The following is a 26,910-nucleotide window of genomic DNA, read 5'->3' on the forward strand; positions in this document are numbered from 1 at the left end:
TCATCAAAATTTTTCACTGACAGAAGAACTATAGGTAATTTTTCCAAGTCCATTTAGGAAACATTACTCACCATGCAAGGCAGACCAAGAATTTGAGCAGTATTTCCCTATCAATTTACTTTTCTTGAATCTGTCCATCAGAGTCAAGCATCTGCTGAATGGAAAAAAGAAGGATTGGCAGGCACAATGACTCCCAAACCATAACATCAATGTTCGCTGAAGTGAATCACAGTACAAATTAACTGGTAAGGCCTTCATCTACTATTCTGAATTCATCACTATACTGTTTAGTTTATTATGAACCTTATTTAATGGTTTAAGGTTATAAATTGGGAAAATCTGATTCAAAAATTAATTATTCTAAAAGAGTATTATAAACCATAAAAACGATGCTCCCAATCTGTCCTTGTATCATGTGATTTTATAAGAAGAGAGTCAATGGTGAATGACAGATATCTCCAGTACAGAATCATGTTTCGCCCAGAAGTTCTCAGAATACTTCCAAAACAAGCAGAGTACTATTTAAGTCCAACCAGAATATACTTAACACAGTTCACTACACATGTCTGGACTACTAACCAATAAATAGTGAATTCAAATCCCAACACAGAAAATTGTGACATTAAATCAAATAACTTTTGAACCAAGACTAGAAAACATCTTTGAATCAAGCTGGAATGTCATAAAAATATAAATATTCCACATAGGTACTATGGGGAAGGGAATTTAGTACCAATTCTCGATTTGATTTACATGCAGCTGTGTGGTTGAATCTAAGTTTCCCAGGGCATATAAAACTAACAATAAATACTTGCTTGATACATTGGCACTTCGTAAGAACTGAAAGAAACTTGTGTAAACATATATTTGTTATAGCAGCTAGATACAACTTGAGTCACCACACTATTACAGCGTTTTGTACTTTCCATCACATATGTGCGTAGTTTTCCTCTAGGTGCTCCAGTTTCCTCCCATAGTCCAAAGACATACTAGATAGTAGATTAATTGGTTATTGTAAATTGTCCCATGATTAGGCTAGTGTTAAATAGGTGGGGATTCTGGGCGGTGCAGCTCATTGGGTTGGAGAGGCCTGTTCTACACTGTATCTCTAAATAAATAGATAAATAAAATTTTACATATGCAGGAAGTGCATGATGGCCTTCTCAATGCAAGAAAAGTATTTCTGATATCAGGCTGCATACGCAAGGGTGGTTTTTGAAGGTCGAAGGACAGACAAAGAGGCAAGGATGTTTAGATTGTGAAAACAAAGCTGCCAGTGAATTAAGTTCGGGACAAAGAAAGGATTCAAAAATGGAAGAGTGAAAATATCCCCAGGAGTTAAGCATGGGGGTGAACTGTTACTGAGGGAGGTGCAAGTGGAGAGTTAGTTATAAACAGATTAACCACAGCTGTATTAAATAGCACAGCAAGCTGTGGGAACCTAGTGGCCTTTGCCTGTTCCTAACTTGAGTGTTGCTGTGTTTTCCACCAGAGTAGACTACAAAAGATGACAGTGTTATGGCCATGAAGGATGGGAATTTTAAATTTGAATTGTTGGCAATGTAGGTCATTGTGGCAGGGGAGAACACAACATGATGCAAATTAAAGCCTGGGTGACAGAATTTTGCATATTCATTCCATCCTTATTTGCTATCTGTGGATCTGTGAACACATTCTAGCCCCATCTCGAATTGTTTACCAATGGTCACACATTGAAGAACCAATCATTGTTTGTATAAATACCTGATCACTTTCCAGTCTCCTGTGTGAAGCTGCTCCCTGCTATGCACTAGGGGCTGGTGTTTTGTCTACACAGATGCACTTCGTCATCTCAAAACTGCTAACTGCAGTTTCAATAACCATAGTTTGAAGAGCATTGAGGATCCACAACATCAGGCAGGAGATGAAAGCGCTGAAGTCCCAATACAAGGAGGCAGGAGAAGAGGAACGCATTGGCTTGGCCCAGCTGATGTGCATACTACAAAAGAAGATCAGGGTCCTCCGCCGGGCAGAGTGGCATCGGAGGCGGCATCGTGAAAGGGCCCGAAAACGTGCTGCCTTTATCGCCAACCCCTTCAAGTTCACCAAGGAGTTGCTGGGGCAGAAGCACAGTGGGAAGCTAGCCTGTTCACAGGAAGACATAGACCAACATCTGAAGAAGATTTACAATGATCCTGAAAGAGAGCAGGACTTAGTGGAGTGCAACATTCTAATAGACCCACCTGAACCGGATGTGCAGTTGGACATGTCAGAGCTGCAGCTAAAGGAAGTCAGAGAGGTTGTCCGCAAAGCAAGGACAAGCTCGGCTCCAGGACCAAGCAACACTTCGTACAAAGTGTAGAAGAACTGCCCCAAACTCCTGATGCGTCTGTAGAAGATCCTGAGAATCTTCTGGAGAAGGGGGAAGATCCCAGAATGGTGAAGAGTGGCTGAAGGGGTGTGGATCCCGAAGGAGGAAAATGCCACCCAGATAGATCAGTTTCACATCATCTCCCTGCTGTGTATCGAGGCGAAGATCTTCTTCAGTGCCGTTTCTAACCGGCTGTGCACCTACCTGGCAAAGCACACCTATATTGATACATCAGTCCAGAAGGGTGGCATTTCAGGGATGCCGGGCTGTCTGGAGCACATCGGTGTGGTGACACAGCTCATCAGGGAGGCCAGAGAGAACAAGGGCAACCTGTCAGTGTTGTGGCTCGACCTGGTAAATGCATATGGCTCCATTCCGCACAAGCTGGTGCCGCTCACACTGTCCAAATATCACGTCCCCAGCAGAATCAGAGACCTTATCGCTGATTATTACAGCAACTTCAGGATGAGGGTCTCTTCAGGAGCAATTACATCAACCTGGCACAAGGTGGAGATCAGCATCATCACAGGGTGCACTATCTCAGTGACACTGTTCTCCGTAGCCATGAACATGCTCACTAAGTCTGCTGAACCAGAGTGCAGAGGGCCCAGAATGAATTCCGCTCAATGGCAGCCACCTATCAGGGCATTCATGGATGACCTCACAGTCACCACAGAATCAGTCCCAGGCTGCCGGTGGATGCTGCAAGGGCTTGAAAAGCTGGTGGAGTGGGCCCGGATGCGTTTCAAACCTGCCAAATCAGGATCGATGGTGCTGAGGAAAGGGAAGGTGGAGAACAAGTTCCAGTTCAGCATCGCAGGCACAGCCATCCCAACCATCACAGAAAAGCCAGTCAAGAGCTGAGGCAAAGTTTTTGACAGCTCTTTAAGGGACACAACATCCATTCAGGCAACCTGCGCTGAGTTGGATGGCTGGCTGAAATCTGTGGACAAGTCTGGCCTACCTGGGAAGTTTAAAGCCTGGGTGTATCAGCATGGCATTCTTCCCAGAATTCTGTGGCCCCTCCTCATCTATGCAGTTCCGATCTCAACAGTCGAAAACTTAGAGAGGAGGGTTAGCAACCACCTCAGGAGATGGCTGGGGCTGCCAAAGATCTTGAGCAGCATCACACTCTATGGACACCACAACAAGCTGCAACTGCCCTTCAAATTCTTGGAGGAAGAATTCAAGGTAACAAGAGCCAGAGAAGTGCTACAGTATAGGGACTCAAGTGACCCAAAGGTGGCTAGAGCAGGGATCCAAGTGAGGACTGGCAGGAAGTGGAGGGCAGAAGAAGCTATTCAGGAGACAGAGGCGAGGCTGCGTCACAGGAGGCTGGTGGGAGTGGTCACATGAGGCTGAGCCAGGCTAGGATTCTTTCCAATTCCCCAAATGGACACCAGAGGGAAGGAAAGGCGTCGTCTAGTTCAGGAGGAAGTGAGAGCAGTAGTGGAGGAGATGAGAAGCCTGCAAGGTGGTGGGAATGAAGCAACAGGGAGCTTGGACAAGATGGGAGAATGCAGTTGAGAGGAAAGTGACCTGGGCTGATCTTTGGAAAGCCGAACAACACCGCATTCAATTTCTCATCCAGGCAGTGTACGATGTGCTTCCAAGCCCATCAAACCTGCACACATGGGGCAAGGCAGAGTCATCTGAGTGCCCACTGTGCTCCAAGCGAGGAACCCTGGAGCACATCCTCAGCGGCTGCACAAAGGCACTTGGTGAGGGACGGTACAGGTGGTGGCATGATCGGGTCCTGAAGACCATCGCTGAAGCAAAGCAGTCCCAACCCTCCAAGCAGACCATTGCCTTTGTCAGAGCTGGGGAGCAGCCAATACCTGCCAAAAGAACATCTGCAGGCATTCTGACCTCTGCAAGGGACTGGCAGCTGTTGGTGGACCTCAAAGGGCAGCTGAAGCTCCCCAGCCATATCTCAGCCACTACCCTGCAACCAGACATTGTCCTAGTGTCTGAGTCTACTAAGCAAGTGGTGCTGCTGGAGCTGACAGTCCCATGGGAAGATAGCTTGGAAGAGGCCTTTGAAAAGAAGCTCTCCAAGTACGCAGGACTGGTCAGCAACTGTCAGCAGGCTGGATGGAGAGTGAGGTGTCTCCCAGTGGAGGTTGGTTGTAGGGGATTCGTAGCCCGTTCCTTAGTTAGAGCCTTCAGCATTTTGGGCATAGAGGGAGAGAGGAAGAGGATAGCCATCCTCAGTAACAGCGATGCGGCAGAGAGGACCTCAAGATGGCTGTGGCTCAAAAGAGGGGAGCCATGGAGTCATAAGTAGCTAGCCATCCGGACACAAGCTGGGGTCTGATCAGCCCCGGCTGGGTCACCTGGAGGAGGTTGTATGATGTTGAAAGACCCGAAACACCCGATGATTCCAGGAACATCATGGAAGACGTGTCCAGAAGCATCAATAGATGTATGTACACAGCTAATTGATCTAATTTACTTCTGGGTGCCTAAACATTTTAATCTCCAAATATGAAGGCCTAACGAATTACAAGAAGGATTGTAGCAGATTTTAAGGAGATAAAGAGAAGCTGGTGAAATGAGCAAAGAGGAAGAAGGTAAAATTTAATGCTGCGAAATTTAAATATTTTTCACATTTTGATAGGGAATCTGAGAAGAAGCAATCTCTAAAAGGAATACTAGATTTGTGGATAGTTTATTGAAGTTGGCAGAGAAGTTAGTAAAAATAGGTTTTAAAAAAACCATGAAGTACAAGAACAAGAAAGTCATGCTGAAATTTTACAAAACTTTGATCAGCCACAACTGGTGATTTGTGTCCAGTTCTAAACGTCAGAGAGGGTGAGATTTCCAAAATGACTGCAAGGATAAGAGTCTCTATTGTGTTGATAAAGTGTAGAGGTTATTTTCCTTGAAACAGGAAAGATTACAAGAAGCTACTGGGGTGTGGTATTTAAAATCATAAAGAATATTCTCAGAGAAGATAACTTACTTACATTGATAAGGAAGTCAGCAAGTAGGAAGCATAGAATGAAGATGTTGGGGAAAAGGTGACATTAGAAGAAACATTAAACTGTGAGTAGTTTGCATCTGGATAATGCTGAATCACTGGAGGCAGATTCGATTGTAATGTTCAATAAGGAGCTGGATAAATACAGGAAAGGAAATCATGTGGTCTCTGGGGAGGGAGCAGCAGACTGGGATCGGCTGAACAGGATTTGATCGGCTGAATACTTTTGTTCCACGCTGTAACCAACCTGTAATGTGATGAGGAGGCATACAGGATGAGATAGGTCAGTCTCATCTTGAGATGAGAGTGGTGTAATAAGCAACTTGCACTCAACATCAGCAAAACCAAAGATCTGAGTGTGGAATTTAGGAAGGGGAAGTCAGGTGAGCTAACAACAGTTCTCAATGAAGGGTCTACAATGGAAAGTACAAATGGATTCAAGTTCCTGGCTCTCTACATCTCACAGGATCTATCTTTGGTCCAGTATATAGCTGGAACCTTGAAGAAGTTGAAGGAAATTCAGTATGTCATTGAAGACTCCAACAATCTTCTACAGATATACAGTGGAAAGTATTCTGACTGGTTGTATCATTGCCTGGTATAGAAATGCCTATGCACAAGAATGCAAGGAGCACAGAGAATGGCTGTACTCAGCCATTCCAGCAAGGGTACAGCTCTGTCCATCACAGAGAACAAATACAAGAGGCAATGTCTCAGGAAGGTGACTCGCATAAGTAATGGCCCTCATCATCTGAGTCTTGTCTACTTCTCATAGATGCCATTAGGTAGGAGTTAAAAGAGCCTGGTGACCTGCACCTCGAGGTGACCTGAAAAAGTTTATCTCAAGATAGTGCCAAGCTGCAACTTCTGTTAAGTCTCAGCTCTTATTTGATTCTTTTTTTCATTGCTTAATTGTTTGATTTTTAATAGTTTCTTAGGTTCATAAGGATGGTTTTACGGAAAGAGAGGGGAGTTAGAGGTCAAGTTAAGGTTTTGGAACAGGGGTGTGGGGAAATTAGAGGTCAGACTAGAGTCTAAGTCTCATTCCATGTTCAAAGACCAGTGATACAGATGTGGGGATCTGCGGTTGGATGTTAGATGATGGACGGGCAGAGCGCGGACAAGGGCAGCAAGTTATCAGTGGGCTCCGGGGTCCCGTACAGACAGGAAGAACAAGTTGTGATGACCCCTGGGTTCATGAATCAGTGAGACCAGGGTTCAAGGCCTAGTGTTCGGGGGTGCAATCATTGGTGAGTTAAGAGCTCGAGGCCTGGTGTTCAATAACCAGCTTCTTTCCCTCTGTATCAGGAAATGCAGAAAAGACTTCACCCAAACGCAAAGCAGTGAAGACGATTAGCGGTGAGCGATAACTTTAATAACAAATTACAAAATAACGAGCCATGAGGAGCCACAAAACAAGAGAGAACAGGTACTTAATTCGTCAAGGTTACTGAAGTCAAGGGGCAACTGGTTGAGTCTAGCTGGTTCATATGAGTGAACAAGTACTGTGAATGAGAACTGGGTTTAAAGAGGCTGCAAGTGACGTATTGGAAATGAATGGCTGTGTAGAGACTGGGAGGTGCCTGTTTGTGCAGTCCTAACAGGACCCTCCCTCCTATAGCTGGAATCTGACACCCCAGGGTAATCTGAATGGGTCCAGTGGATCCAAGATGAAACTGGACAGCACCAACGACCTCTTCTCCAGGCCATAGCCTTCCCATTCAACCAGGCACTGCCCACCCTATCCACAACAGCGTGAATCCATCAACTGCCGTACCACGTACACTGAACCACCTTCCACTAATCTTGGTTCCGGAGTTGCAAGCTCAGGAGGGTTGAATGTTCCATAGACAACAGGCTTGAGGACTGAGGGATGCTGGCAGCTGGAAATGGTAACTGACTAGATTGATGTGAAGGGTGATCTTAAAGGGAACGATAAGCCAGGGCAAGAGCTTGCTAAAGTTGGTGCGCAGGGGAAAATCTCAGGCAGACAGCCAGATGCACCTACTTTCATTCATTTCAGACCCTGTAATGTGTATCCCTTGCTGTTGTTCCCAATAACATGCTCCATAGTGCAACACCCATTCAATCCAACCATTCAATACCTTTCATTTCGCAGAGAAGTACTCTGTAGAGAAATCAATGTTTCTTTTATGGACTTACTTTGGGAAGCTATGTGTGAATATGAGCAATCTATCAAATGAACTGTGTGGCATGAGCACAAATTAAAGCTGCATGTAAAAATAAATAAGTTATAAAAAACGTTTACATTTATATGGTTTTTCCAGCAAAAGAAATATTTTACAGGAGGTGAAATCCTTAATTTGGTGAGATAAGAAATAATTAGTCATTGTTAGCTCAGGCACCACTCAAATCAGAAAGCAAACCATCTTCTAGGCCATTTTCTTCCTTGAATCGGTACTATTAGGAATACCATTCACCTCACCGATGTGTTTGTGACACTTTGCTTTTGTAGCAATAATGACCAATATCAAAGTAATTCATTGTAGGTGAAGAACTTGGGAAAATACTGACTGATGTGCTAAGAAAAAGAAAAAATGCATGCTTCATCTAGTAAAGCGCATAGATGTAAATCCTATAGAACATCTCATTCATCATAAACAATGATGAAATTTTCAAGTATCCCTTTGGTTCCCAACCGCCTCAGAATGAGATGTTCCACATTAATTATGTCTAGCTAACTAAATATCATCATAACTAAACCAAAACATATTATGATTGCAATATCAAGTTCTGAGCTTCCAAATTGAATTCAAGCAAGTAGATTACTGCATAGTAAATATTAATAAGCATTACTGCCAGGACAGTAAGACTTGGTATGTATGATTCAACTTGAGAAATTATGCGCACATCCACAAGTGTTAATCACCAGTAATAAAGTCTATGTAATTCAAATGAAAAACAGAAAAGTTAAAATAAAAAATTTCAATTTGAGATGATATTATTGTCAACCGTGTGTTAATATGTAATGAGGTGTTACTGAATTCTTAATCTGTATTAGGGAGAGCATCATTTATTAAAATTAAAGAGCAATGAATTCTATAATAATTAGGCTTGAATGTATATTTATTTTTCAGTCATCAGGCAACACTACAATGCTTTTATGACTTCAAGGTGGCTAGTGAAACCAACATGGAAACCATATACTTGTTCCACAGATGGGGAAAGGAGGTGCTCAATAGGCTGAGTAAGTTTGTGAAGTGGAGATGTTGTCCTTTCACTTACATGGGGTTTCTATGCCCTTCCAGTACATTGAGATGATATTAAGAACCTCTACCCAAATATTCCTTCTCTACATTGAGCGCTCATGAACCTGGGCTTCCTGGGAGTCATGGGAGATGTTGCACTTCTTCAAAGAAACTTTGAGCACATCTCTGAAGCTTTACCTCTCTTTGCTTCATTATTTATGATCCTACCCCCCACCCCCACATACACCACTGACATCTAATCTTGCTGTCATTTCCTGATTTTGCTGCTGAACACTCAATTTCCACCAATCTGTACCCGAGCTGTTGCTATCCCTGATTCCTTTTACAGATTCATTGCTCCAAAGCTCCAGTCTCCCTTGCATACACTCCACACAAATACACATTTGGAGGTCCACCTTGGGCCTCCATTTTCAGAAGGTAAAATTCATGAAACTGAAAACGGAACCTCATCCATGTTATTTTCTGATATAAACTGAAATATATATATTTTAAAGAGTCTGTAATAGAGTCAAGTACAGCCTAAAAATCCCAGGAAAAAGGAGTGGATTATGAACCTTTGTCAGCCAGCAATTTTGCTTGAAAACTTTGCTTAGCTAACAGAGTATTTTATCAGTATCCAAACACCTAATTGAATGAAAAATCCTTTCAGTGTCTTGATATTTATTCTTTATGTTACAAGGAATGCAAGGAATCTTTCATAACATAGCAATCCATATTTTCACATTGATTATTTAGATAAAACAGTAAAAGACAAAAAATGCATTAGAGTTGATGACAAAGAGGGGGATAGTGGCAGGCTACAGGATAATTATTGATCAGTTTGTTAGACCAATGGGAAATGGAATTTAATCCTGATAAGCGCATTTCAGGAGGACTGGTGAATTGTAAGGCCCCAGGAAGTAACTTGATGTACAAGTTCAAAGATCCTTGAAAGTAGCAGTACAGGTTGTCAAAATGATGAAGTCCTATTGCAGTGGTCCCCATCCACCGGGCTGCGGACCGGTACCGTGCCGCAAAGCATGTGCTACCAGGCAGCGAGGAAATGATATGATTTAGTGATATGAAATGATACGAGTCAGCTGCACCTTTCCTCATTCCCTGTCACGCACTGTTGAACTTGAACACCACCCCCCCCCCCCCATTGGCTGGTCCGCAAGAATATTGTCAATATTAAACCGGTCCGTGGTGCGAGAAAGGTTGGGGACCCCTGCCCTATTGGATACTTACCTTCCTTAGCCAGGGAATAGGAGATAAAAGGAAGGAGATTATCAAATTTAAGATTAGGTTTATTGTTATCTGACTGAAAAAAAAACAACGTTCCTGTGGACCACTGTTCACCCACAAAACATATATCACACACAGTGTACTAAACAAAATATTAGCACAATCTAGTGAACAAGTTCATAAAGCATTTAGGTCAGAGTTTGAGTATTGCTCACAATTCAGGTCATCACCAACTGAAGATGTTGGAATGATTTCTCAGCATGTTGTCTCAAGTACAACATTTCCTTTATGAGGAAAGACCGAGAAAGGATTCTAGTGGAGGAGAGAAAGGAGTGCCTGACAGATGTGTGCAAAAATTATCCTGTGGTAGATGGCAGACAATTGCTAAGATAACTAGCAATAAATGGCGTAGGTTTTAGAGTAAGTGGAAAAGGCTTAAAGGTGATCTGGAGAACATCTTTTCCACTCAGATAGTAGCTGGAATCTGGAATGCACGGCCTTTGTGAATGCTGGAATCAGGAATCACCATAATATTTAAGAACTGCCTAGATGAACATTTGAATCACCAAGTTGCAGAAGTTGTAGCTCAAGTGCTTGTTGTTGGGATGAGCATAGACAGGTGCTTGATCATCAAACTGGACTGAGTGAACTGAAGGGCTTGCCTCTATACAACACACACAGAATGCTGGAGGATCTCAGCAGCATCTATGGAAAAGAGTACAGTCGGTGTTTTGGATCAAGACTTTTCATCAGGACTGGAAGAAAAGATGAGGAGTCAGAGTATGAAAGTGGGGGGGGGGAAGAACCACAAGATGATAGGTGAAACCAAGGGGGTGTGGGGAGGGGGGGGTGATGTAAAGTGGTAAGAGATACAGGGCTACAGAAGGGGAAATCTCATAGGAGAGGATAAAGGTCATGGAAGAAAGAAAGGGGAGGAGCAACAAAGGGAGGTGATGGGCAGGTAAGGAGATAAAAATATTAAGGAGATAGTGGGAATGGGGAATGGTGAAGTGGGGGGGAGGGCGCTTTACTGGAAGTTTGAAAAATCGATGTTCATGTCATTAGGTTGGAGGCTACCCGGACGGAATATCAGGTGTTGCTCCTCCAACCTGAGTGTGACCTCATCGCGACAGTAGAAGAGACCTTCGATTAACATGTCAGAATGGGAATGGGAAGTGGAATTAAAATGGGTTGCCACTGGAAAATCCTGTTTTCTTTTTCTGGTAGATGCTCAGCAAAGGGTTTTCCCAGTCTGTGTCACATCTCCCCGATATACAGGAGGCTACACTGGGAGCACCAGATACGATAGATGGCCCTAACAGACTCACAAGTGAAGTGTCACCTGACCTGGAAGGACTATTTGGGGCGTTGAATGGTTAGTGAGGGAGGAGGTGTAGGGGCAGGTGTAGTACTTGTTTCACTTGCAAGGATAAATGACAGGAGGGAAATCAGTAGGGAGGGACAAATAGACAACAGAATAACTGGCTCATTTCTATGCTGTATGCTCTATGAGTAGTTTTATAATATTGAATTTTCTTGGATTCTTCTAATTGTCAGAAACGTTAATAGTTTTTGACAACTGGCCAAGCTAGGGGTTGAAGCTTAACTGGCTGTCAAAAATTTATTTCAGCTGTCTTGAGGACAGGGTTTGTTCTTGCCCCATCAGTGTAATGGACTTGATACCTTGCAGTGCCTCACAGTGATGGATAGAGCAGTCTCTCCACAATGGTTGGTGCTAGACTATCCCTGCAAGCCTGAACCTTCTTTAGAGATTAGTGCCAAGCATGAGTGACTTGCTGCTTGGCCATTGTGCTTTTAAGCATAGTGGATTCTTAGTGCATATTTAAAATAAAAATCTCCCGGATGCTTTTAGCCAATGCTTGTCCAAGAACTGTCAGTTCTCAATATTGTCACTGCTGTAAAAGACAGTGACCTTAACGCTGTGGTGTTAGTTCTGCTACCTCCCATTTCCAGAGATACAGATTTAATTCTGACCTGGGATACTGTCTGTGTGGAGTTTGTATTCACCTCCATCAATTTCCTCCCAAATGCCGGCAGGTTAATTGGCTATTGTTATTTGGCAAAAGGAAAGGGGAGGAGAAGATGTAGACGCAAGAGGAAAAACTCGGGATTGATGCAGGATTAGTGTAAGGGGGCTCTTTAATCAGTGCAGATGCAGGGAGCTGAAGGTCTGCTTATCTGTTGTATAATTTTATGATCCTATCAATCTACAACAATAGACCAGACACAATGAAACAATCCTCCAGAGGTTGCAGACCTGTATACGACGTTTCAGGCCGAGACCCTTCACCAGGACTGAAAAGGAAGGAGGAAGACGACAGAATAAGAAGGGGCGGGGGGAGGAGAAGAAGCATTGCTGGAAAAAGATTAATGTCAGCTCCCAAGTATTCACAAAGCTGGCTCTTCTCAGCCAACCTTCAGAGACTATATTCCAATTCCCGGGCTACCTCTGCTGCCATAGGATATCCAAAGATTATAGGCTGCCCTGAAGCGCATTGTAACTGACATCAGGGAGAAGTCCCTTGTCTTTTCCAACAGGAACAAGAAGTAGTCTGGTGAGAATGACCAGAAGATAGAGGAATTAGTTAACAGTACATGCAAGGTGTTCCTAGATTAGAAACTCCATAGTCACTTAAAGGCAGAGGTCCAGCAGAAAACCCCAGAACCAACTTTTCCGATGTGATCTGAGCCATTAACTCTGCTTCTCTTTCCAGAGAGGTGGTCTGCCTTCCTGAGCAATTCCAGCTTTCCTGCTTTTATCATTACTTCAGCGAGGGTCACAATGGTGCCCCAAATCCACGTTAATATTTATAGGAGCAAGCTTCACGGATGTCCTGAAAGCCTGATTCTGCACAAGCAAGTCCCACACCATTGAACAGCTATCGGCATCCACGTCCTACATGTGAGATGCCTGGAGGACTGTGTCAACTCTTGTTTGCATTTGTATTAATAGAATTTGGATCACGCAGTGTGTAGGAGCACAATACAATATAATCTGACTTACGAGCAATTATTTTCCATTTCCCGTACTCTACTAACCAAAAAATATTGCAACTTAAGCAATCCGATTTCAAAACATTTCCTGTAAGTAATGATGTTGTAACATTGCATGCACGGCACAAATGGCACATAATGATGTCATCTGCCGACAAACAAACTATTTTCTCCTGCTTCAGAGAGAAGGTGGGATGAATACAGTTAGAAAATTATTCCACAATGACCCCTGGGAGGGGCTGAGGGCTAAATATTTAAATTCTATATGTGGAACTATGACTCCATCCCATCCTGTTGGAGGATAACAAACAAGTGATAATTTCTCATCAGGTGGTTAGTCAATAAAAGGAAATCTATTTTTTAGGAGGTTGGGCTCATAAGTTTTAGACTATGTTTTGTTTTGCTGGAGAGTTTGGGTTTTCCAGGACTGAGAAAGGGGGGCAGATAAAAGGCAGAGCCAAGAAGGATAACATTTGAAAATCAATCACAACATTGACAGTGCCCTAAAGAAGCAGTAGTGGCTCCCCAGAACCTTCAAAACATGGCTTCCAGAGAGACAATGATCACAGCTGGTAAAGGGCTTCCTCACAGGGACATTCTCCTGCACTCATCTCCTCCCCTTGATATCGGACTCTCTCTGACCCCTGTGACCAGTCTCCCTACCCTGCTGTCTAAAGAAGCTTACTTCCCTATTGCCACATTTGCCAGGAACTCTCAGCCCACCACAAACTGTCTGCCATTTCTGACCTGCATGTTTTCCTTGCTGCTGCTTAATGGCATGTTAGTTCATCTGTACGTCGATAATAGAATACATTGAAATTATTTAAATGCAATGTTCATTATAACATATGCTTGGGTCAACTGAAGGAGGGCTCGAGCTTTGTTGTTCTTGTCAGAAAACTTAATTTTCTAGGAGTCAGCAGAGGTAAAAGAATTACCCCAACAATCGACAAGGAATGGATTTCCCACCAAAATATCTTCTCCCATGTACTCTCAGCAAGACTTTGCACTCCTAATGCTGAGATACATCCCAGGATATACTGCGAGACATCATCAGTGATGTAACCTGGGGTCATTGAGTGTTTTGCATCTTTCAACATCAGATACTCTCACCCAGGTGACCCAGCCAGGGTTAATCGGGCTGTGGCTTGTGTCCCAGCAGTATTGGTCCATGCATTACACCTCTTGATCGATAATCATTTGGAGACTCGCTCAGCAGCCTCTGTGATGGGCCTAATGGCTCTTTTCTTTGCAGCCCCCTTAATGCCAAGGAGAGAATAGGTTCTGCACAGTGAGCAGCCAGGAGAACCTCTACACCCCACCTCCATTGACTCACATCGTGCCCTCCACCCCTGCTTGAGAAATAACAGGACTATTGTGTAAAACTTAAAATACAGTTAATCAAGTTATAACTATGTTAATCCAATTGACTGAGCAATGTAAAGAACTGGCACGTTCCAGATCAAATTCTCGTAAAATCAAGTTAACATTTTAGGACACATCAAGAGAAATGTCCTTGACCTGAAATGTTCATAGTTCCTTTTTCCACAGATGCTTCCTGCCCTGCTGAATGTTTCCAGCATTTTCTAATTCGATTACAGATTTCCAGCATCAGCAATTGAATTTTTGATTTCTAAGCTATTACTGGAAACCAAACAACACTTAATGACATTTGAAACAAACATAGAAAAGAGAATAAATGTATTCAAGAGATTTTCTACATCAGTGCCCTGAGACATGAGCATATACAACTCAATGTCTATATCAGTAAACTAACCAGTCTTTTATCTCTCTTTGTTTTGAAGGATACAAAAAAAGAATATTCTTTCCATCAACCCAGCCTAGTATGAACACTGAAGTGAAACATTTTGCCTTAGGTTATTAAATATTACTTGAGGTAACGTAAATCACAAAATATAATGCAATTGCTGTTTTGACTTGTTACTCATTTTCTGGGTGTCACGTATTTTTCAACAGATAACCAGGTATTTCCATCTGAACTTCAGTAGAAGTTGGATATTGAAGGGTTACATTCCGTCACTCTATAACTGCTTGGCTTCTTAACATGTAATAGATATTATGTCTGTAGTATCAAGAAAATTAATAAAGAATTAAAGCTCAATATTTTATTGAATACAGGACTAATTGCTGCAGGAGTTAAGTGCATGTGAGATTTCTCAAATATTCAAACTAAATTTTGAATGCTGTTAACAAAAATTAACTGGCAATATTTATTGTAAAATCGTTGTCCGCTGAAATCTGATACATCTAATGAAAGAAAATAAACAGAAGTGGCAATAAATTGCGAGCAGAAACACAGCAAAGCGTAATGCAATTTGTCTCATCTAAAACCATGTTCTTTGAATGCTCAGTAAAACATTCAGTTCCTAAAACACGGCAATAGAATTCTTTTCTACAGATCACATAGAATATTTAATCATTCCTCCTCCAGCAAAGCCTGGCTGAGCAGAATATTTACAAGATGAGCTTGTAATATGATTGCCTGAGGAAGGCTTTGTCAGCAGTCAAATGAACTTTCAGTGCTTTGTACGAACATGAGATGGCGCCAGTGAGCTGCTTCACACAGTTTGTGCACTCGCGATCCACCAGATGGCACATCTGAACAAACGGGATGAAAAAAAAATTAGTTACTGGAGCTGCAGCTGGAACATCCACTAATCTTGGACCTTAATGCGGTCCACAGAAGTTAGTTTGCTTCAAATTTAAGAATAAAGTATATGCTTAAATTATTCCTACAGCATATACTTCATTACAGTAATGGTTGTGGGGAGAAGTGGGCAGGGCACTGTCACATACAAGTACACAACTTTAATAATCTCCGAGGTTAATGAGCTGTCCCTGCAAATAATATAAATTCCAGTCAGTAATACACAATAAACCATTAGTAACCATGCACCACATGAATTCAATTTAACTGGGCTGAGGGAGGAAACACTAAAAAAAATTGCAATGTATAACGCTAAGACAAGGGATTCTGCAGATGCTGGAAATCTTGAACAGCGCACACAAAATGCTGGAGGGACTCAGCAGGTCAAGTCAAGTCAAGTTTGTTGTCATTTCGACCATAAACTGCTAGTACAGTACACAGTAAAAACAAAACAACGTTCCTCCAGGACCATCGTGCTACATGAAGCAACAAAAAACTATACTAGACTATGTGAGACAGCAGAAGGCTACACTAGACCATGTAAAACAACATAAAAACTGCACTAGACTACAGACCTGCAAAGGACTACATAAAATGCACAAAACAGTGTAGGGCAGTACAATAATTAATAAACAAGATGATAGGCACAGTAGAAGACAAATTACAATATAATAATAAATGATGTAGATGTCAGTCTAGACTCTGAGTATTGAGGAGTCTGATGGCTTGGGGGAAGAAACTGTTGCACAGTCTGGTCGTGAGAGCCCGAATGCTTCAGTAGCTTTTGCCAAATGGCAGGAGGTATCTATGGAGGGGAGTAAACAGTCGACGTTTTGGCCATGACCCTTTGTCAGAATTGGAGAAGAAGGGGGCAGAAACCAGAATGCGAAGGTGGGAGCAGAGGAAGCTGTCAGGTGACAGGTGAGACCAGGTGAGGGGGGGTAGGTGAGTGGAGGGGGAGAGATGAAGTAGGAAGCTAGGAGATGATAGGTGGAAATACCCACACCGAGCCTACCAAAGCTGTGGTTTCCATAGTCAATACTTACGTTGCAACAATATTGCAACAGTGATAATTTCAAAATAAGGCATTTGGTAAATCATACAGTCACCCCTGGGTGGCTAACACAGAGAGGATCAAACATTGAATGCTGGAGGAGTTCATCAAGTTTGACAGCATCTATGGAGAGGAATAAACAGTTGCCGTTTTGACCGAGACCCTTTGTCAGGGCTGGAAAGAAGAAATCTTGCTTTTTTCCCCTTCCTTTCCAGGCTGATGCAGGGTTTTGATTGTTTATTCCTCTCCATAGGCACTGCCTGACCTGGTGAATTTCTCCAGCATCTTGTGTTTGTTGCTGTAGATTTCCAGCATCTGCAGAATCCCTTGTGCTTACAGAGAGGACCATGTGATTTTGCCCTCCTACACCACTTTGCAATGCAGTTACCGCATACTACAATTACAATTATTCGGATTGAGTTTAGGAGCAGAGAGATAATGTTGCAGCTATATAGGACCCTGGTCAGACCCCACTTGGAGTACTGTGCTCAGTTCTGGTCGCCTCATTACAGGAAGGACGCGGAAACCATAGAAAGGGTGCAGACGAGATTTACAAGGATGTTGCCTGAGTTGGGGAGCATGCTTTATGAGAATAGGTTGAGTGAACTCAGCTTTTTCTCTTTGGAGCAACGGAGGATGAGAGGTGACCTGATAGAGGTGTACAAGATAATGAGAGGCACTGATCATGTGGATAGTCAGAGGCTTTTTCCCAGGGCTGAAATGGCTTGTATGAGAGGGCATAGTTTTAAGGTGCTTGGAAGTAGGTACAGAGGAGATATCAGGGGTAAGTTTTTTTACGCAAAGAGTGCTGAGTGCGTGGAATGGGCTGCCGGCAGCGGTGGTGGAGGTGGAAATGATAGGGTCTTTTAAGAGACTCATGGATGGCTACATGGAGCTTAGAAAAATAGAGGGCTACGGGTAAAGCCTAGGTAGTTCTAAGGTAGGGACATGTTCGGCACAGCTACGTGGGCTGAAAAGCCTGTATTGTTTTGTAGGTTTTCTATGTTTCTATGTTTCTAAGCCTGGTGACCACTCATTTCAATTCTACTTCACATTCCCATTCTGACATGCCAGTCCATGGCCTCCTCTACTGCTGCGATGAAGTCACACTCAGAATGGAGGAGCAACACATTATAATCCGTCTGATGGAATGAACATCGATTTCTCAAACTTGCTGCAATTGCGCCCCCCCAACTTCCCATTTCCCTCTCTCACCTTATCTCCTTACCTGCCGATCACCTCCCTCTGGTGCTCCTCCTGTTCCATGGTCTTCTTCCCTCTCCTATCAGATTTCCCCTTCTCCAGCCCTTTATCTCTTTCACCAATCAACTCCCCAGCTCTTTACTGCAGCCCTTCCTCCCTCCCAGTTTCACCATCTTCCACTTCTGTGTACTTCTCCCTCCCCTCCTCCCCCACACCTTCTTGCTCTGTCTTCTCATTTTTTTTTCCTCTAGTCCTGATGAAGGGTTTCGGACTGCAACATCGACTGTTTATTCTTTTCCATTAATGCTGCCCGGCCTGCTGAGTTCCTCCAACATTTTTTGTGTGTGTTGCTTGTGTTTCTAGCAACTGCAGATTTTCTCATGTTATAATTATAAAGCCATTGTGTTCAACTATATTGCCTGGGTTTTGGAGGTGATGCATCTTTCTGGATACCCATCTAAACCGAATGTTTTCTGCACAATACACGCACAAAATGCAGAACCTACTGAGTTCATCCGGCATTTTGTGTGTGCTGCTTGGATTTCTGCGTCTACAGATTTTATCTTGGTTTTGCTAATGCTTTCTGCTAACCGTTCACTCATTTCTGCCACTGTCTTTTACTCCAATGCACCCTGCAAAATCTAGACTGCTAAATTGCTAGATAACCCAACATATTTGCAGCCAGCTACCCAACGATTATTCCAGTTCTCAACTTAATTCTTTGTCTTCTTTTTCACACTCCCTCCAAATTGCTCTTCCTTTAAAACCAGGTAACCAACATTGTTGCCAGATGTGGACAATTTAAAATCATAAATTAAATATTCTTAGCAATGCACTAATACATAACTGAAGTTTATTTTCGATATTTGCCAGTGAATATTAAGCTCCACTTGCTACAGTCTTCAAGCTATGAAAATGGAATTTCAAACAATCATTGCAGCTATAATTTCCTCTAACTATTCTCATGTTTCATACAAAGTGACAAGTTAGTCTTCATATAGATAGATAAAAATGTTGAACTATTGAATAATACTGAATCCACGACTTCAGAGTCAGAATGTCTGCAAAACATGACTCAAAATGGACATCAATGTGCCTTTTTTCTACCAAATGCAAGCCTGCTTGTTGTGATTCTATTGTTCTTACTAGTGCCAACCATCTTGTTCATTATCTAAACACATAATCAGTGGATACAATTTCATGAATTTTGGTCACTGGCTAAGGCTTATTAAAGGCAGCTGACACCTCTTAAATAGGAAGTGACTTGTAGCAGGCACCAGTGGAGAAAGCAGATGTTTCTGACAGAGCATTCAAAGGGAGATGGGGGCTCCAGGAAGCCCTCCAAAGCACAGGCTAATATGGGAGGAGACAGCTGTTGAGGTTAATCCATGAAGTGCATCCCATCCCAATGACCCGAAACAGATGACTAAGGTCAGTAAATACAGTTTCCAACATCAAAGCCTACCACCTGACCATCAACTGCTCAATCATCACATTGTTTCCATAAAATTTCTGCCTTAACGAAGCTCAGACCCAACAATTAATTATCTCACCACATCCTCCCACACATAGCACTACCCACATCTCAGTTTACACCTTTGTACATTCAACCTGATGAGCAAATTACCCAAACAAATGGGGCTGCATTCAATGCCACTCTTCCCTCTTTTTTTGGAGGAAAATGGGGGGGGGGGAACATTACCAGCACCAAGAAATGTAGATGCTATCTCTAAATACTTAAGAAGAAAATACTGCCATTATTGGAGTGGTCTTCATAGCAGAAGATTGTGTGTTCATATATACTACCACTCCACCTCCCACTTAAGCTGCAAATTTGCAGTGAAAGTAAATAGATTTCACCACCTTTCCCTTCTCTCACTGCATGCTTTTCTCCTTCCAGCTAAGCCAAAGTGTAATCCAGCCAGGCTACATTTCCATAGCAAGATAGCAAAGCCAAAAGACCCTGTAAACTTATTCTAACACACTTTACCATCAACTTAGACACAGACACATTGTGTATAGTTGAGTTCATCTTAGAAACAGGACTTTAACATGAGGAATCACCAAGAACAGAGAATGTTCAGGAAAGCACATGCAAAACCCCAACACTGAGCTTCTGTGCTGTGGGAGGACCCTTCAACATACTAACTTTGTCACTTTAAGAAGTCATCACAAAGTACATTCACAAAACAGAGGAATAAACTCTGATGGGCATCTACTATATGTCACACACCCTACCTTAGTCGGGTATCAAAGCTGTCAGAAACTGCAAAATAATGCCAAGTATGAATAAGTAATCACGACTTAGAACTGAAAAAATGGCGGACCCTACAAGAATTGGAAGACTTAAAACATTCAAATATATTCAAATTAATGAAACAAACTATAAGTACCAACACTTTCCCTCCTCTCAACTGTTTCACTCCACTGAAATCAAGAGACAAGAATTCAGCTGGGTTGAGCAGATTCCCCATCAGCAAAAATCTTGCGGCTGTGCATTGTGATGGATTTATGGCAAGCAGCTGTCAGGAAGCTTGAAACTTCTGCATTTGTACATACTTGTACACAAATACTCACTTGTCTGGAAAAGTCCAGTAATTTCTTCTAGTTGTCTAAAAATAACAGATTTTGTATTATTTTGTATGGTACATTGCCTTCAAGACCATTCCATGTGAAGAAATACTTTAAAGTCATTTCTGAATTTGCTTCTCCCAACTTAAATAATTTAGAACTAAAACGGAAGATGCTGGAAATACTCAGCAAGTCAAGCTGTGAGAAGACCCTTTGTCAATTTTCACTGTAGAAGCATTTCCTTGCGCTATATTCCATACTTAACTAGAGGTAAGGCCCAAAATTAATGTTTGCTCCATGGCTACTTCACGTACGCATACACATTTTGAGGTTGTAGAGTTCAGGATTGGAGCTGTAGTTGATTGGTTATTGATAACACAGAGGTCTCAATTAATAATCAACATGGGAACATAAAAAGACCTCTTGGCCATGCTCTACTATAAAATAAAATAATGGCAGATCTGATCTTGGACTCAGCTCCATTTTCTCATGTGCTCTTTGTAACCCTCTGATCCCCATCTTTTCCTTCTTGATCTTGAGTAAATTCAATCACTCCCAGGTGTAGATAATTCCAGAGATACGTTTGTAGAATGAGGGATTAAATTATCCCATATCATCTCTGCCTTAAAAGGACAACCACTTATTCTGAAATTATGTCCCTACTTCAGGATCCCAGCACGAGATCTTCTTCTTCTTCTTCTATTTCCGGCAGTTTAGACACAACTAGGCATATTACTGCCCTCCGCAGGATGTATAATTAATTATAATTCTGCTTGCAAATGCTGTATGTGATCATTAAATAGCAATGCCGCAAATTGTTTTCCTTCTCAAATTTTGTCACGTGGTTTCCAAATAATCGCATTGACTCAAATTACATTAATTTCATTTGAATCATTTGTAAAAGTAAAAACTTCTTGCTTGAGAATATTCATTATCGCATGCTTAATATTTAAAATTGTTGTTTTCCAAGTCTATCTGCTATGTCCAAGTCTTCCTTTTCTTGAATCAAAGCCTGTAGTTATTTATTGAGATCTTGAAATTCTTCCTCAGTTGTTCCCATGTTTTCATTTTATAATCCGAATGTAGATAATTCACTTTGAAAGAAATTCCTTTTTCCTTTTGTAACTTTGGAATAAGTTCCTCCATTTTTTCTCCATTCCTCCATTCCTCCATGTCTACTATAAGCCTACTGACTCTCACAGCTATCTGGACTATTCCTCTTCTCACCCTGTCTCTTGCAAAAACGCCATCCCCTTCTCGCAATTCCTCCGTCTCCGCCGCATCTGCTCTCAGGATGAGGCTTTTCATTCTAGGACGAGGGAGATGTCTTCATTTTTTAAAGAAAGGGACTTCCCTTCCTCCACTATCAACTCTGCTCTTAAACGCATCTCCCCCATTTCACGTACATCTGCTCTCACGCCATCCTCCCACCACCCCACTAGGAATAGGGTTCCCCTGGTCCTCACCTACCACCCCACCAGCCTCCGGGTCCAACATATTATTCTCCGTAACTTCCGCCACCTCCAACGGGATCCCACCACTAAGCACATCTTTCCCTCCCCCCCTCTCTCTGCATTCCGCAGGGATCGCTCCCTACACAACTCCCTTGTCCATTCGTCCCCCCCATCCCTCCCCACTGATCTCCCTCCTGGCACTTATCCGTGTAAGTGGAACAAGTGCTACACATGCCCTTACACTTCCTCCCTTACCACCATTCAGGGCCCCAAACAGTCCTTCCAGGTGAGGCATCACTTCACCTGTGAGTCGACTGGGGTGATATACTGCGTCCGGTGCTCCCGATGTGGCCTTTTATATATTGGTGAGACCCGACGCAGACTGGGAGACCGCTTTGCTGAACATCTACGCTCTGTCCGCCAGAGAAAGCAGGATCTCCCAGTGGCCACGCATTTTAATTCCACATCCCATTCCCATTCTGACATGTCTATCCACGGCCTCCTCTACTGTAAAGATGAAGCCACACTCAGGTTGGAGGAACAACACCTTATATTCCGTCTGGGTAGCCTCCAACCTGATGGCATGAACATCGACTTCTCTAACTTCCGCTAAGGCCCCACCTCCCCCTCGTACCCCATCTGTTACTCATTTTTATGCACACATTCTTTCTCTCACTCTCCTTTTTCTCCCTCTGTCCCTCTGAATATACCTCTTGCCCATCCTCTGGGTCACCCCCCCCTTGTCTTTCTTCCCGGACCTCCTGTCCCATGATCCTCTCGTAGCCCCTTTTGCCTATCACCTGTCCAGCTCTCGGCTCTATCCCTCCCCCTCCTGTCTTCTCCTATCATTTTGCATCTCCCCCTCCCCCTCCAGCTTTCAAATCCCTTACTCACTCTTCCTTCAGTTAGTCCTGACGAAGGGTCTCGGCCTGAAACGTCGACTGCGCCTCTTCCTATAGATGCTGCTTGGCCTGCTGCGTTCACCAGCAACTTTGATGTATGTTCCTCCATTTTTAATCTGCTTTCGATGTCACTGAATTTTTGACAAGCATCTTTTTCAGAAAAGTCTCCTTTAAATGCAGTACCGTTTCGTCCAATCTCTTTGCAATTCACAGTTGTTCTTATTGAGTACTTCTATTTGTTGAAGGAGTTCTGCACATTTACCCTGGGATTCAACCATTTTCTTGTAACATAAAAACTGAGTTTTTTTCCTTAAATTCTGGTACATATTTCGTAAATTCTTGATCATTTGCAATGACTCTTTGCATTCCCTTGTAATATATATATACAGCCATTAATTTCCTGCCTCTCCTGCCTGTTAACAGTTTGATCCTCCATTCAGCATATCTTTGACTGCTTCCCATCTAAGCCCTGTAATACCAAGATATTTTTCTGCGGACTTGACTATAATTTTAATTTTTTCGGTTCTTTTGTATGTTTGCGCTAAACAGTTAATTGCATCTACCATAAACAGTACAAAATCCTTCTTACTCATAATTAGTGTGTCCTTATTTTTCATATTACAACCCTCACAGTTCACCAGTTTATTATTCCCTGTATTTGTTTGCTTGATAACCTTCTTTTTTCCAGCAAATGCTTTCACTGCCTCTGCGTAACTGATCCCTTGAGTTACTTTTACATATTGTACCTCAGCTCCTTTCTTTCTAATAATGCACAGTATTGCTCAGGGTGTCCATGATGGCAGGGTGTTGTAAACAAAGCTTAAACAGAGGTCTGGTAAACAAGTTAATAACAGTCGAACAGGAGGGGGTCATAACTTACTTGGCTATTGACCGACTCATTATAGAGCCTAATGGCCAAGTGTAAGAATGACCTTATAAAGCACTCTATGAAGCAGAACTTGTCTTAGTCTATTACAGCAAGTGTTCCTCTGTTCAGCCAAGGAGGCATGTAGAGGGTGAGAAACATTGTCCACAATTGCCAGGATTTTCTGGAGGGTCCTTTGTTCTACCACAGGCCCCAGTATGTCCAGTTTGACTCCTATAACAGAGCCAGCCTTTCTAATTAGTTTATTATGCAAAATGCATGAACCAGTGATTGACCCAACAGAGTTTGCTCTCCTAAGGGAAAGCGTCCGCAACATGAGTACATGATCCAGAAGCAGCAGGAAACCATTGACTATCTGCTCAGTACTCTCAACCAGCTCTCTGTCTCTATACAGAAACCCTGTGCCGGTCAACCTCCTCCCTTGGAGCCCCAGATTCCAGTGGCCAAACACTTTTGATGGATCCACAACTTCCTGTCCTAATATGCCTTACACTTTGAGCTGCATCCATCTCTGTATTCTACAGACTGAGCTAAATCTGCCTTCATTCAATGTTCAAAGTAAATATATTAATGAAGTACATATATTTCACCGTATAAAGCCCTCTGATTCATTTTCTTGTGGGCATACTCAATAAATCCATAACAGAATCAACGAAATATCGTACCAACTGGGCAATCAATCAGTGTTTGAAAGACATCAAACCGTACAAATACAAAAAGAAAGAAAGAATTATCAAAAATAAATAATCAATAAATAGCAAGGATGTGAGATGAAGAATCCTTGAAAGTGAGTCCATAGGTTTTGGTCATAGTCATAGTCATACTTTATTGATCCCGGGGGAAATTGGTTTTCGTTACAGTTGCACCATAAATAATTAATAATTAATAAATAATTAACAATAAATAAATGATAATTGGGAACATTTCAGTGATGGGGTCAAGTGCGGTTATCCCCACTTGTTCAAGAGCCGCATAGTTGAGGGGTAATAACTGCTCCTGAACCTGGTGGTACAAGTCCTGAGATTGCTGCACCATCTTCCTTCTTCCTGGAGGTAGCAGGGAGAAGAGAGCATGACCTGGATGATGGAAAGCCTGATGATGGGCACTGTTTTCCTGCAACAATGCTCTGTGTAGATGTGCTCATTGGTGTGAGGGCTTTATCTGTGATGGACTGAGCCATATCCTCTAGTTTTTGAGGAATTTTCTGTTCTAAGGTCATCAGTGTTCTCACACCAGGCTGTGATCCAACCAGTCAATATATTCTCCACCACACATCTATAAAATTTTGTCCAAACTTTAAATGTCATGTCAAATTTTCACGAACTCCTAAGGAAGTCGAGGTGCTGTCGTGCTTTCTTCGTAGTTGCGCTTACATGCTGGACCCAGGTCCTCTGAAATGATAACACCAAGGAATTTAAAGTTCCTGACCCTTTCCACTAATGAGGACTGGGTTATGGACCTGAAGTCAATAATCAGCTCCTTGGTCTTGCTGACATTGAGTAAGAGGTTGTTGTTGTGGCACAACTCAGTCAGATTTTCATTCTTCCTTCTATATGCTGCTTAGATTAGATTATGAGAACACTCTGTCCTCATTTATTGTCATTTAGAAATGCATGCATTAAGAAATGATACAATGTTCCTCTAGAGTGATATCACAGAAAAATTGTCACCACATTTGATTCAGCCTACGGCACTGGTGTCATCAGCAAGCTTGAATATGGCATTGGAGTTGTGCTTAGCCTCACACTTAAAAGTGTAAAAAGTGAGTAGGGCAGTGGGCTAAGCACACAGCCCCGTGGTGCATCTGTGCTGAAGGAGATTGGGGAAGAGATGTTGCTTCCAATCCGAACGTCATCTCTCTCTCGACTGGACGACCTCTGACCTGAGCTACCACCAAATGGGACAATAAAACCACTATTTGCAATAAATATGAGGAATTCACTGCTGAGACTCACTAAGTTTTTGACAATCCGGGAAGTGAAAGGGTGCAGCAGATCAGATATTTTATCTGCGTCAAGACTTATGCTCGGTGCAGGATTACACTGTGGAATTCCGGACCCTTGCGGCACAGCATGGCTGGAATGAGGAAGCGCCGCTGGCCCATTACCATCATGACCTCTCAGAGTGCTGTCTACTGGGGAGATGCCCACAGACCTCGAAAGCCTCATCACTCTGGCCCTCTGTATTGACAAGTGTCCTCTAGAATGATCCTGTAGATCAGCCAAGACCCCGTTTCCATTCCCAGAACCATTTCAGGCTGCAGGACCCTCATCGTCAATGCCTCCAGATCCCTTTATCCTCCTAGAGTGTGACCAACAGTGGAGAAACAACCTGTGCACTTACTGCAGAGCAGCCAATCACCCATACATCAGATGCCTACTGTGTCCAGGAGCCGGCAGCACCAGGTAGAGACAAAGGGCCTTCTATCCAGTAAACTCCCTCCCCCCACGAGTCTCTCGTTCCAGCAACATAGCCTGACTCACATTCCAGTGGCTTTATGTGCTCAGCAGGCTCTGGTGGATTCCAGCGCAACAGGCAACTCTCTGGATGAGACTTTGTATGCGCAGCTTGGACTCCCTACTGAACCTGTCACTCACCCGTTCTGCATCAGCCATCGATGAGCATCTGTCGGAGCCTGCAATGGTCAAAGTGCACACACGACCTGTGCACGTGAGCGTCGGAGAGCAATGAGAGTCCATCCAGTTCCTCCTTATCGACTCACCCGACATGCCCCTCATCTTGGGTTATCAGGAGCTTTCTACTCATGACCCTCACTTCGCCCAGTCATCCAATTCACTACAGTGTTGGGGACCGATCTGCCGGACCACCTGCTTGCAACCTCAGTTGACCTCACCCCTTAAATCTGTGAATATGGAGGGAAACCTCAACCTCATCGAACTCCCACAGGAATACCATGTCTTAGTTCAAGAGATGCTTCATCACCCCTCTCATTCACCATCATCCCACTCCTCCGGAACTATTGTGGTAGAGATGAACATGTCTGACATGGGCATCGGGGACATCCTCCCCCAGTGAGGACTGGATGGGAAGACACACCCTTGTGCCTTCTTCTTGCATTCTTTCAACTCTACGCATCACTGCTAAGGAGCAGGAGACAGGAAGTTATTTGCCATTAAATGGGCCTTGAAGGAATGGAGATATTGGTTGATGGCATACGCCAAGCCCTTCCTGCTCAGGGCTGACCTCCAGAACTTCATATCCACAGAACAGACCCACCAACTCAACCAATGTCAGGCTCGCTGGGCCCTCTTCTTTGAGTAATTCATCTTCACCACCTCCTACTGACCCAGCTCCAAGAACACTAAAGCAGATGCCCTGTCACAACAGTTCAACTTAGCTGAAAAGGAGA

This window comes from Mobula hypostoma, chromosome 13 (assembly GCF_963921235.1).
Source record: "Mobula hypostoma chromosome 13, sMobHyp1.1, whole genome shotgun sequence".
NCBI classification, from domain to species: Eukaryota; Metazoa; Chordata; class Chondrichthyes; order Myliobatiformes; family Myliobatidae; genus Mobula; species Mobula hypostoma.